This window comes from Boleophthalmus pectinirostris, unplaced genomic scaffold (assembly GCF_026225935.1).
Source record: "Boleophthalmus pectinirostris isolate CB_2022bp ecotype Guang Dong unplaced genomic scaffold, ASM2622593v1 HiC_scaffold_5, whole genome shotgun sequence".
Classification (NCBI taxonomy): Eukaryota; Metazoa; Chordata; class Actinopteri; order Gobiiformes; family Gobiidae; genus Boleophthalmus; species Boleophthalmus pectinirostris.
Window position 1 is genome coordinate 19287888 of NW_026571404.1, and position 11032 is coordinate 19298919.

The 11032-nt window shown below is 39.1% G+C and overlaps 1 pseudogene; it reads right to left on the reverse strand.

The window, feature by feature from the left end:
• Window positions 1-9200: 9200 nt before the first annotated feature.
• Window positions 9201-9318, reverse strand: LOC129411650 (5S ribosomal RNA; annotated as a pseudogene).
• Between the last annotated feature and the right edge of the window lie 1714 nt (window positions 9319-11032).

An 11032-nucleotide genomic window follows, 5' to 3' on the forward strand; every position in this document is an offset into this window, starting at 1 on the left:
GCAACTGAAGCAGACGAAGGGTCTAAAGACTGACGCACTGGTCGCCAAATTACTCCTCGACAGGTAACTTCTGCTTATTATGAAAACGTACTTTATTTCCAAGAGCTAGTCAAACGTTTTTCAGGACACGAAAGCGATATCCTATGTCTGAAAACGTAATTTTCAAGGCAAAGAAAGAGTCCGCTTGCTGCTGCGTGTTGTAGCTAGTTCATTCGCACTGAATCTCCGCGCACTCTTCTCTGCTCCCCTTTCCTGCTCCTGTCCCCGCTGCCCGTTCCGCTCTTACCCCTGCTCCTCACTTCTCCGGGCACGGAATCTCCGCGCACCGCCCCTCTCCTCTCTCTCTCTCTCTCCCTGCTCCGCTCTTCTCCCTGCTCCTCACTTCTCGTCCGCGAACGAAATGTCCGCACACCCGCTCCCCCCGCTCCTCACTTCTCCGCCTTGCCTAACCAACACTGTAGTTAGTCGTTTACAAGTCATGTGCAGCTCACCGGCTGTAAACAAACCTGTTTCTGGCGTAAAGAGGAGGCGGGAGAAGGCGTTTCTACGTAGGGAGCTGTAGGGGAGGGGGGGTGGTTTCACGCATGCGCAACATTTGAAAAAGGACAAACAGTCGCTGGATTTCTCGTTCCTTGGAAAATCCTCTATACAACCTTTAAACATGTGTGAATTAAACAAAATATCCAGATACATTTTTGATGAGGAAACAACATTATTACATGGCTTAAAGCCATTTTGTGTAATATAGGACATTAAGGAAGTTTTCTATAAAGACTTTTTTGTTTTCATTTTGTTTTACTTAAGTTATTGTTTATTCTAATTTTACATATCTCCAAAACAACAATTATGCTTTTTTCGATATATCTGCCACCTCTGATTCAGTATTGACAAATGTAAGACTTGTAACCCACAGTGTAGAGAACAATTTGTTTTCTGCAGTGTTCAGTCCATTTTGTAGCATGTCCATTTCTCTGAGTTTTTGGAGTGGAGCGTGACCGCTGCTGCTGTGGCCCTGCATACTGAGATCTGCCTCGGCTCCCCAAACAAAAGAGACCGTGCACTCAGAGCTACAGGCACTTCGCACTGGACAGTCGGATACAAAAACTCTAACCTCAAGCCTTCTCAGGGTCAGCGAGATAACGTCCATGAGGTGAGCATGCTAAAAATGTTCTTCTTCTGTCAGAGTGGGCAGCAATAGAAAACTTTATTTTAGTTTTAAGGCAATATACTTCTTATAAAGTTATGTTTAAAAAAATCTGTGCAAAACTTCAGTGCATTATTGGGAAAAAAAATAATATGACATTAAACATGTATGCATATTGTGATACTTTTAAATTATCTTTATTTAATCTAAATTATGGAGTTATACACTTAAATACTTATTGACTACTGCACTAAAGCTGAGTCTGTTGTGCTGAAAAACATAAATAATTTGTGTTCTGTGATTAAGGCCATTTTGGACGTGAAATTCCAATTCACTGGACAACAATAATTTAGGGGTACACCTATATTATATATATATATATATATGCTGTATATTGTGTTGTGAGATTCTTGATAAAATCCTAAAAAATATATACCTGTATTACAAATAATGTTTAAAAAAAAGTGGATTCATTGGATTCATAGATTTTCTTGTAACCCCCCCAAAAAAAAAAAACTTTGATAGAATTATTTTGCAGATATAATGTATATTTTAATTCTTTTGTAATATTAATATGCTTTATGCCGTTGAAGTTGAGATGTCTGACTCAGTCTACTTGAAAAGTAAATATTTGTTTAACATTCAGAAAAGTTATTAAAATCAAAAAGAAAACTTATCTCACTGGAAAAAAATAGTGTCTTATTTCAGAAAATGCAGAGTGAGTAAAAATATGCTAATGTCCTTCAGGGGTCCTGGTAGCAATTTATTTTTTCAACATTACTATATAAACTGGCCATAGATTATATTAATGCATTGAAATGAGATAAGTAATTGCTTCCACAATGGCTAAAGATGCTGACATAAACAAACTGGGATTTGCACTCCTTATAGAAATAACAGAATTTATCTGAGCTGGCCTACAGGTATTCTGGGTCAAGGTTTTGGCTGTGAAAACTGCTGTCAACAATCATGAATATAAAGTATGAGGTAGAATTGGGTCAACACACTATTGTTTTTCTAATATGCAGGTATTTATAGAAAAAGCATACTTAAAGCTACCAATACATTGTTGTGGGGGCAAGCGAGCTATCTGCGAAACATGAATCCGAATGCGGTTAGGAGTAAATTGTCATGCTAGCAAACACAATAAAGAGGAAATAGGTTGGACAATGCAGGAGCAGCATTAAGTGTCACCTCTCATGCGTTGTATTTCATATGTTTAACGGGATTGATGCAGCCAACAATAGTTCACTAAATCCAGTCGCTGCAGGCCATTGGCTGTAATTGCTTGTTGCAGTGATTTTCTGTCCACAATAACACCAAGCTATTGTGGAGCAAAGAATGGGAAACTGTAAAAGTAAAATATTAGTCATGATAATAAATATTACTCTGTTTGGTTATCATAAAAGGAAAATGTTACCAAGGCAAATTTTCTTCTCCAGAATGTAGTTGTTGAGTCATGCATGATACATTTCTTAGACATGCGGTAGATGCAGCATTATGTTGTTCCAATTTTCTTCCTGCTTTACAAGGAAGATAGTCTGGTTAGTATAAAATCAATGCTCAATCTGCAAACCACTTCAGTCTTAAATGCAAGGAAAAGAAAATAAAGAAAATGGATAGAAATGTACACTAGCCTTTGGTATTATGTATTTGGATTACATTACAACATTTCTTGCCTAAGATCTGCCTAAAAAATTGCAGCCAAAGACACTTTTTCTTAACCTGCTTTAAATTATTACTGAAAAAAGTTTAATATTAAAACAGTCATAGAATCTCATGGAATTATTTTTATTTGGAAGCAAACAAGTTGAAGCTACTATATTTTCCAGACTATTGAGCACACCTGAATGTAAGCCACAGGTGTCCACGTCTTCAAGAACGTTATCAAGTTCGGACTGTCTGCTTTTATCGTTTCTGAAAGCTCTTTTCGTCTTTTTACATTGAGTCAGTTCGTCACGCTGCCGTCGCCAACGACTCACCATCGACTCATTGCTGCTGAGCTCACGTGCAGCCGCTCTATTTCCTTCTTTCGACAGCCACATCAATTACCGTTAACTTAAAAACTGTATCATCTGCATTTCTTTGTGTGTTTTCCATGAGGAGGGTGTGTGTGTGAAGTGCAAAGAAGTAACTGTTCAAGACGCAATCAAATGAGCATCTTCCTCGGTGCATCACCCTCATCTCTCCCTGTGCTCTACTGCGCATGAATCCTGCAGGAGCTGCTGCCCTGTCTGTATCATGTCCGTGTCTTGTAGGATTTCAGTAAATTTCAGGCTCTCTCTGAGGGGCGGTGCTAGTTCTATCAATCAGGCATGAGTGGATGTCCGGCTACTGAAGTTTGAGACGTTTCTTCTTGTCATTTACGAATATGGGTAAAATGTATCCCCCTCACTAATGTTAATTTAGCATCATAACTTATTTTATCACACGACTATTTGAGCGCGCTGGTGTAGCGCTTCATGTTAACCCTAGATCCATGTGTGCACTCAGGCTGCGTGTATCTGCTGTGTTGTCAAACCATAGACAGTATACATGACTGGACAATGTGCCAAAAAACAAAGAATCCATCTATATATTAGCTGCATCATTTTATTAGCCACAGGGTTCAAAGTGTGAGAAAAAAGTAACGGCTTATAGTGCAGAATTTATGGTATTTAGCCTCTTCTCCTGAGGACTTCTGAGCCTGAAGACTTGTAGCTTTTTGTTCAAACACATCTGTAGAATCTGAGTACACTGATTCAGTGTTGCTGGCTCACCTCTGGGCTCCGCCGCCTTCTCCTGGCCCAGCGTGTGTAGAGGTCAGGGGTGAAGTGACCGAGTACCCGTTTCCAATGAGGAGCTCCTTGAGGTGCTCCCTGAGGTGCTCCCTGCCTGTAGTTGTGCTGCTCCTTCTCCCTCTGTGAATGCAGCGCCCCCTTCAGGCTGAGTGTGAGCTGCTGCAGACTCTGGCTTCTCTGCTGCTCCTCGTGCAGCTGAGCTCGGAGCTGTCAACATGCAGCTCTCTTCTTCTCCATCTTCTCATTTTCCAAACGCAGACGGCCTCTGAACAAGGCCTCGAGCTCAATCGTGTCTCTCTTCAGGAGACGAATATACTCCTCTTTAAAATATCACATTTGGTTTACTGAATCGGGTTTGTTGAACCTAAATTTAAACATATTAAACTGATTCTATATCTGCAAGTTTGGACTGTAACTGCTCACATGTGTCCTTTTCTTCCTTTAGTTGAAGATACTGCTTGTTGATTGTCTGTTCCAGCAAAGCCACATTGTGTTTGATTGTACCTGTGTCCTCCTAACACAATATTACTATATTAATATTAATACACTAAACATGTTTACATGTTTCTCTGCTGTTATTTACCTGTCTTGATTTTCTCTCCTGGAGCAGCTCAGTCTTTAGTCTAAACTTAATGTTGTTCTCTTCACACAGTTGGCTGCTCAGCTCCCTGAATCTCTCCTCCATAGACTCCAGTTTCTCTCTGCTCGTGAGCGCCATCTCCTGCAGCTCGCGCTCCTTCTCGCACAGCGCCCCCTGCGGGACTTGAATGCTCTTCTGCAGCTCCCTGACCTTCAGGTTGTGTTTGAAACTGGTCTCCCCCACCAGTTGCTCTTGGAGGTCCAGATTCTTTAGTCTCTCCTCAGTGAGAGTATGAAACAGCTCCTGAGTGATCTGATCTTGAGCCCAGAGTTGGACCTGGAGTTGTTGTTTTTCATTTTTGAGGTTTTGAATCTTTTGCTCATTGACTTGAGCAGATTCATTAAAATTGATCTCCAGTTCATTGTCCCTCTGGATGTAGAGCTGAACTAGTTCCTCAGTGATGGTCTTCTGGTCCTGGAGTAGTTTCTCGAGGTCCTGTGTCCTCCACCTCTCCTCTCTCAGTCTCTGCTGCAGCTGTTGGTTGGTGCAGCAGTACAACAGGCTCCTCTCAGGTTTGATCCTCTGGACCATCAGCTTGAGGCCCACTCCTTGTGACCAGTTGCAGCATGTCCGGCGCTTATTTCAGCTCTGCATTTGTGAGGTGTCTGGAAGACTTGTAGTAACAGCTGATCCCAGTGCTTTCTCGTGACAAAGTGACCAAACTGTGTTGTTTGTTCCGTATAATACTTCTGATATGAATTCCTCATAAACGTTGTCATGATGATTTTGACAGTTAAGTCAATGACAGATCAAATGAACATATATGAATATAACTTTTATCTGCGAATTCATTTTTTAATATCTACTAATTAATAATTAAGCATGATGTAAAAAAAAATTCATAATGAGCAAATAGTTAATTAAGGATAACTCAGGCTTAGTAAAAACTTCACACCCTGACTTTAACTCCTAACCCTAAACCCTTAATTACCCAGTTACTAAGCCTGAGTGATTATTTGTTGTTTGTTTTTTATAAACTACAACTAATTAAGATGTAGTTATTATAAAGTGGTGCCATTGTATTTAATTTCCATGGACTTAGATGTATTTTTTTGTACTTAAAGCAATTTGTCTAAAATGGCAGCAGTACTTTTTATAATTGCATCTTTGTGAATAAAAGTGTAGTGGTTGAGCCCTGGGTGATGGTTGAAGGTCTATTCAAAGCTTTGTAAATGCAATGTTAAATCTGGTCTCCAATAGGACAGCAGGAGGCACAGGGGAAATAAGAACAGTGTAAGAAGCATGGTCCACGCTTTAGAGCACAGATGTGGGGCCCGCTCCGAGGCAGCTGGACACATGTGGATTCTACTCCATATGAACTCTGATTTAAAAAGTACTGTAAACTCACTTGAGAACTTGGGGGTAACACTGGTTTTACCAGGCAAATTTTTGTTAGCAGTGTTATGCCACTATGTTTTACCTCTTGAAAGTTTGAAATTTGTGGTGATGAAATGTGTTAGGAATATGTTTGGATGACTGCTACCTGTTTAAAATGTGTTATTTCTGATGTTCCTGTTTGTAAGAAGCTAAAGATTGTGAACAGACACTTTAAATAGACTTGTGACAACTGCTGCGACAACACTGAGTTGGTCTTTTTCACCTCAATTCCTTTTTAAACATCATGTCTTTAGTTGAAAAGCTCAGTTGTTTGAGAGACTGCAAGAATTCAAAATTGAGTTAGTCAGAAATCTCAAAAACATAAAATCCAATATATAGTAAAAAAAAAAAAAAAAACTTAAAAAACTTAAATATTTCATATTTAATGGTGGTCTATGTTTAAACTAGCAGAAAAGCAGTGTATCATTATGTAGTTTTGAATTTGTTGTAAACTGAAGCAAACTGTGCTTGGTGTTAAAAAGCAATGGCACAGATGAAGACTGACTACACACATCTATTTAAAATATGCATCTATAATGAAGGTGCTGACAGCCCTAATGAATAAATAACCAAAAGGTGATGTATTATGTATGAAGCCTTTTCAGCATTTCAAAAATGGAGAAAATTATACTGGTTTGTATGTAAACTGTGCATTTGCAACTGGGGAGGTGCCATTGATCTTTTGCGGCTGCTACTTTCACAAATGAACTCGTCAATATGTCACTAATTGCATCATGGAAGACTAAGTTGAGCCTTGGCACACGCAGACAAACACTACAGCTCCGGGCCTGTCGCTAATGGTGACAAATTCATCTGATTTGCCTTTTTAAATGCATCATTGTTAAGATATTATATGTATTATTAAACACAGAATGTATGCAGCTCTGTGACCGGGAGCTGAACAGTTGTAGATCCATTCTCATTACATGCACAAGAAGTTATTTTTTATGTAGCCATGGAAACAATCTGGCCTTAACATCAAAATTCCCTAAACCACCACACAAGTAAAGAAGGGTACATTTTCAACACAGTGTGGTTCTCTCCCACTGTTCAACATAAATTCAAAGAACAATATGAGTCTAAAATATATGTATTCCTGTTACACCAGTATTGAGAAGAAAAACATTGTTAAGTGTACTTTATTTGGAAAGTTTAAGACACAACCGGAATATTTAATTTGTGCTGTAAATTGGGGCTCTAGGTAAATGGAAAATCCACGTTTCTCATGCAGCTGGATTGTCAGATATCGGAAATCAAATACTAAACAACACTAACAATACACAGTTGATCGACACCAGAGAACAAGAGAGACAAAGTCTTCCAAAAACATAAACAACTAGAAAAGCACTCAGAGAGCGCAGACCTCCGCCAAGGACTACCCCCATTTTTTTATATAAATTGCGATAAAATCAGTCTTCTGGATCAGATCTGGATCAGCCTTTGGAATATGAAAGAGGATCCCATTGTCCATCCCTGAGTCAAATTTCATGGGGTTTGGTCAATAATTAACCGAGATATTGAGAAACAACATTTTTGGCCCCATTTACCACAATGTTAACTAAAATTTCAAAGTGATCCAGAATCCAGGATTTCTTCCGGATCACCCCCAAAATGAAATTAGTTCTTCCTTTTCACATTTCCAACAAATCCTGAAAATTTCATCAAAATCGGTCCATAACTTTTTGAGTTATGTTGCTAACAGACAAACAAACAAACAAACAAACAAACAAACAGACAAACGCCGGCAAAAACATAACCTCCTTGGCGGAGGTAATGAAAACTTGTTTAGCCTCAGATATAATGAGTCTATGGACTTTTGCACAGACAAATGTTGTTTTTAGCTTAATTAATAGAGCAATTACGCCTGTATTACAAGAACAAGTGGTTAGTGATGGGACTAAGCCATTTTTATATTGCATATGACCAGTTTTCTCTTAAGCTTTATTCACAAGCTACACTTGAACTAGAATCACAAACTTTTCCCATCTTTTCCTGATTGAAGTTAAATTGATAACACAGAATTGCCATACATATTTATATTTTGCACATTTTGTGCAGGTCACTTGGCACAGCAAATCGTCCCTTTAATTTGCTAAAATAAATTCAAGTCACTTCTGGACTTGGCACCGTGTGCCAGTGTTGTAAATTACTTTTATTTTCGCACTTATACTTTGCGGTTCAATTTCCGTCTGTGACATAAATGTACTATTTAGAATCTGCCACAAACACACTTTGTTTAGTTGAAGCATCAAACTTTCAAACGCATGCTTTGTTTTGAGAAAAGAAACAAGGCCACTGTGTAAATTTTCCGTAGTGTTTGGTTGTGACTGTCAATAAGCTCCTTAGAAGTGTCTCTTGAGCTTGCTGACACAACATGCCACTTGTACATGCAGTACTTGTAACAGAGAAGGCAAACACATACTTGAAGTAAATATTTCATCTACAAGAGCATTGTTCAACCATATTCTGTAAAAATAAAGTCAAAATGTGGAAATCATGAGCTCCCCTAAGGATATGTCAATTGTTAATTTAAATTTCCATATGAAGAAAAAGTGAAGTCCCTCCCATGTTAAATCTCAGCTACAGTTGTGAGCTGCTATAACATCTGGCCCAGTGAAAAAAGTGAAGATCTGCCAGAGCTGGCCCAGATTCAAAGTCTCACTTGTGTGTGTGATGTGCTGTCATCTCTACCCCGTCCATATGCCGGGATTTTAATTTAAGTGCATTTTAATAAACTGCTATGGGGAATGATGCAAACCTCCCCAAGGTGTTAGGCATGTGGTCTCTGTTCATGAATATCACATTCATTTGATGTTTCTTACAACTTAAATATGCTACAGTTGTGCCTTTAGTTCGCTTTGAACAAATGGAGATGCAGCTCATACTTCGTGGTTTCTAACTGTGTAATATAGATAACAAGAAGTGTATTGTCATGGTAGTAAGCTAGTTTCAATAATTATGAGGTAGCAGAGTGCTTCTTGGTTAATAACGTCCCATCATGGCGTATTAGTAAAGTGTGTAGAAAGTCAAGATGGAGGCAGAGTTTGCTAAAGCAACCTCTTAAGCTAGAATGTAGTAACGTTTCCATTGTTCATTTCTCCTATAATAATAATGCATTAATCCTATATAGCGCTTTTCCAGATGCCGTGTCGTTTTCCAATTTTGTGCATTATACATTCTCTCCACACCACTTTTATTCTAGGCAATGTAGGTGACGTGCCTTGCCTAAGGATACAACTGCAATTTTGCCACTGGCGCCCCACTGTGGCACCTGATTTTCTCAGCGGGCTCCCATCCAAGTATTAATCAGGCCCAGCCTTGCTTAGCCTCTAAGATCTGACAAGATCAGGCTTTGACAAGGCGGTTTGGCCACATCATTTGGCCTATGCAGTTTGACTGCAGCACATTAACCAGTGTTTGAATGTTTCCCCATTACCCACATTTCACCTGTTTACTGCCCTGTTCAATAAACTCTATATGAATTTAAAAACAAGCAAAAAAGTCACTGTGCTGTCATGCTCTGTTACGGCCCCAGGCCTTAGGTTTAATTTGCTGTGTGATTTTTGCGAAGTTCTCCTAATTCCTGCTGCAGGAGTCCTGGTCTGTGATTGGTGGGGCAAGTCGACACCCACCTCACCTGCAGCCACCTCCCCCTATTTAAGGAGATTGCCAGCACCTGTTCGGGGCTGCTGGCCTTGGTGGCCAGTATGCCAGTAGGCCAGTTTGTGGGTTTATGTGGTTTAATTTGGGGAACTTGTGTTTTAGTTTAGTGTGTGTCCCTAAGTTTTACCACTCGTTTTTTGTAAGCCTGCGTGACCCCTTTTCTGGCACAAAACTCTGTTTATTCTGTTGTTCTGTTTCTTAGTTTAGGTTGCTTTCTGTATATTTTTAGTCTTGTGTTAATTTACCTTTACATTCCTGTTAATTAAACATTATTTAATTTATTCCATTTTACATCTTGGTTTTAATTTTGTTACTTCCCTCACCCCAAACGAGCTGGGTCGTAACATGCTCGCAAAAACTTAAACCCTCTGCAGTGCTGACAATTAACAGATTTCATTAGTGTTGACAATAGAAATGTCATTGGTGTCATGGTCCTAAATAAGCAAGAGTGACTCAAACAGCAGGAAGTGCGTCTCTGAGTGAAGTGCTGATAAGTGATTCACCCAGTCTGACTACAGCTGTGAATTAATGAGAGAAGACATGACAACACCAGAGCAAACATGGAACCATCTCAATCCTCTGTCACACCGCAGGATCATTTTAAGCACAGACTTCAAAACACAAGCTATATTAGTGTCAAGGTCTGTTTGAGCTTCTTAAATTAATGCAATTTGATAAGTCAGATGTATACAGTAAACAACAGAATAAAAATACTAACTCTAGTGACTGGAGGCAGTAAAAGATAATATTTATTCTTTATTGTGAGATGCGAAGGCCTAATTGGCAATACATTCACTTCTTGACTAAATTTTTTTTTTTTTAGAGTTTATTTTTGGCACTACTATGAGTTTGTTCTTTATTGACAAACCAAATTTTAACTTTTGGGGCTGTGAAGTAATTGAATTCAGTGTAAAACAAATACATTTTGCAGACAGTTATACTTGAACCGTGTGATATCATGTAAGCATAAGATGTATTTGTGTTTCACGGTACACTATGTAACCTTTCACCACCTGCTTGTCTCTGTGGAGATGTTATTCTGGAATGTTCCACAGTATGACATTAAACTCCTCCTGCTCCTTGAAGACATGCACCACTGGGCCAAGTTGCAGGTCAAGAATGCATGTTTTTTTGGTCTTTGTTTAACAATAAAACCTGTAATGGGTTCACTGCAAGGTATTTAAATGTATTGCCAAATTCCCGGCAAAACAGTTGCATCTCCATGGAGATAAACAGGCAGCCGACACTGCTCAAGAAATGTTACACAGTCCACCTTTAATACCGCCATGTATTAAACCTACCTCTGTACAGGGAGATCCCTAGTTTCTCATTAAAATTCCTCCTGTCCATTATGTCTTATTTTAACCTCAAAAGCATGTACTACATTGGGTCAAGGTCCAGTATAGTGTTCATATATTAATGCCAGGC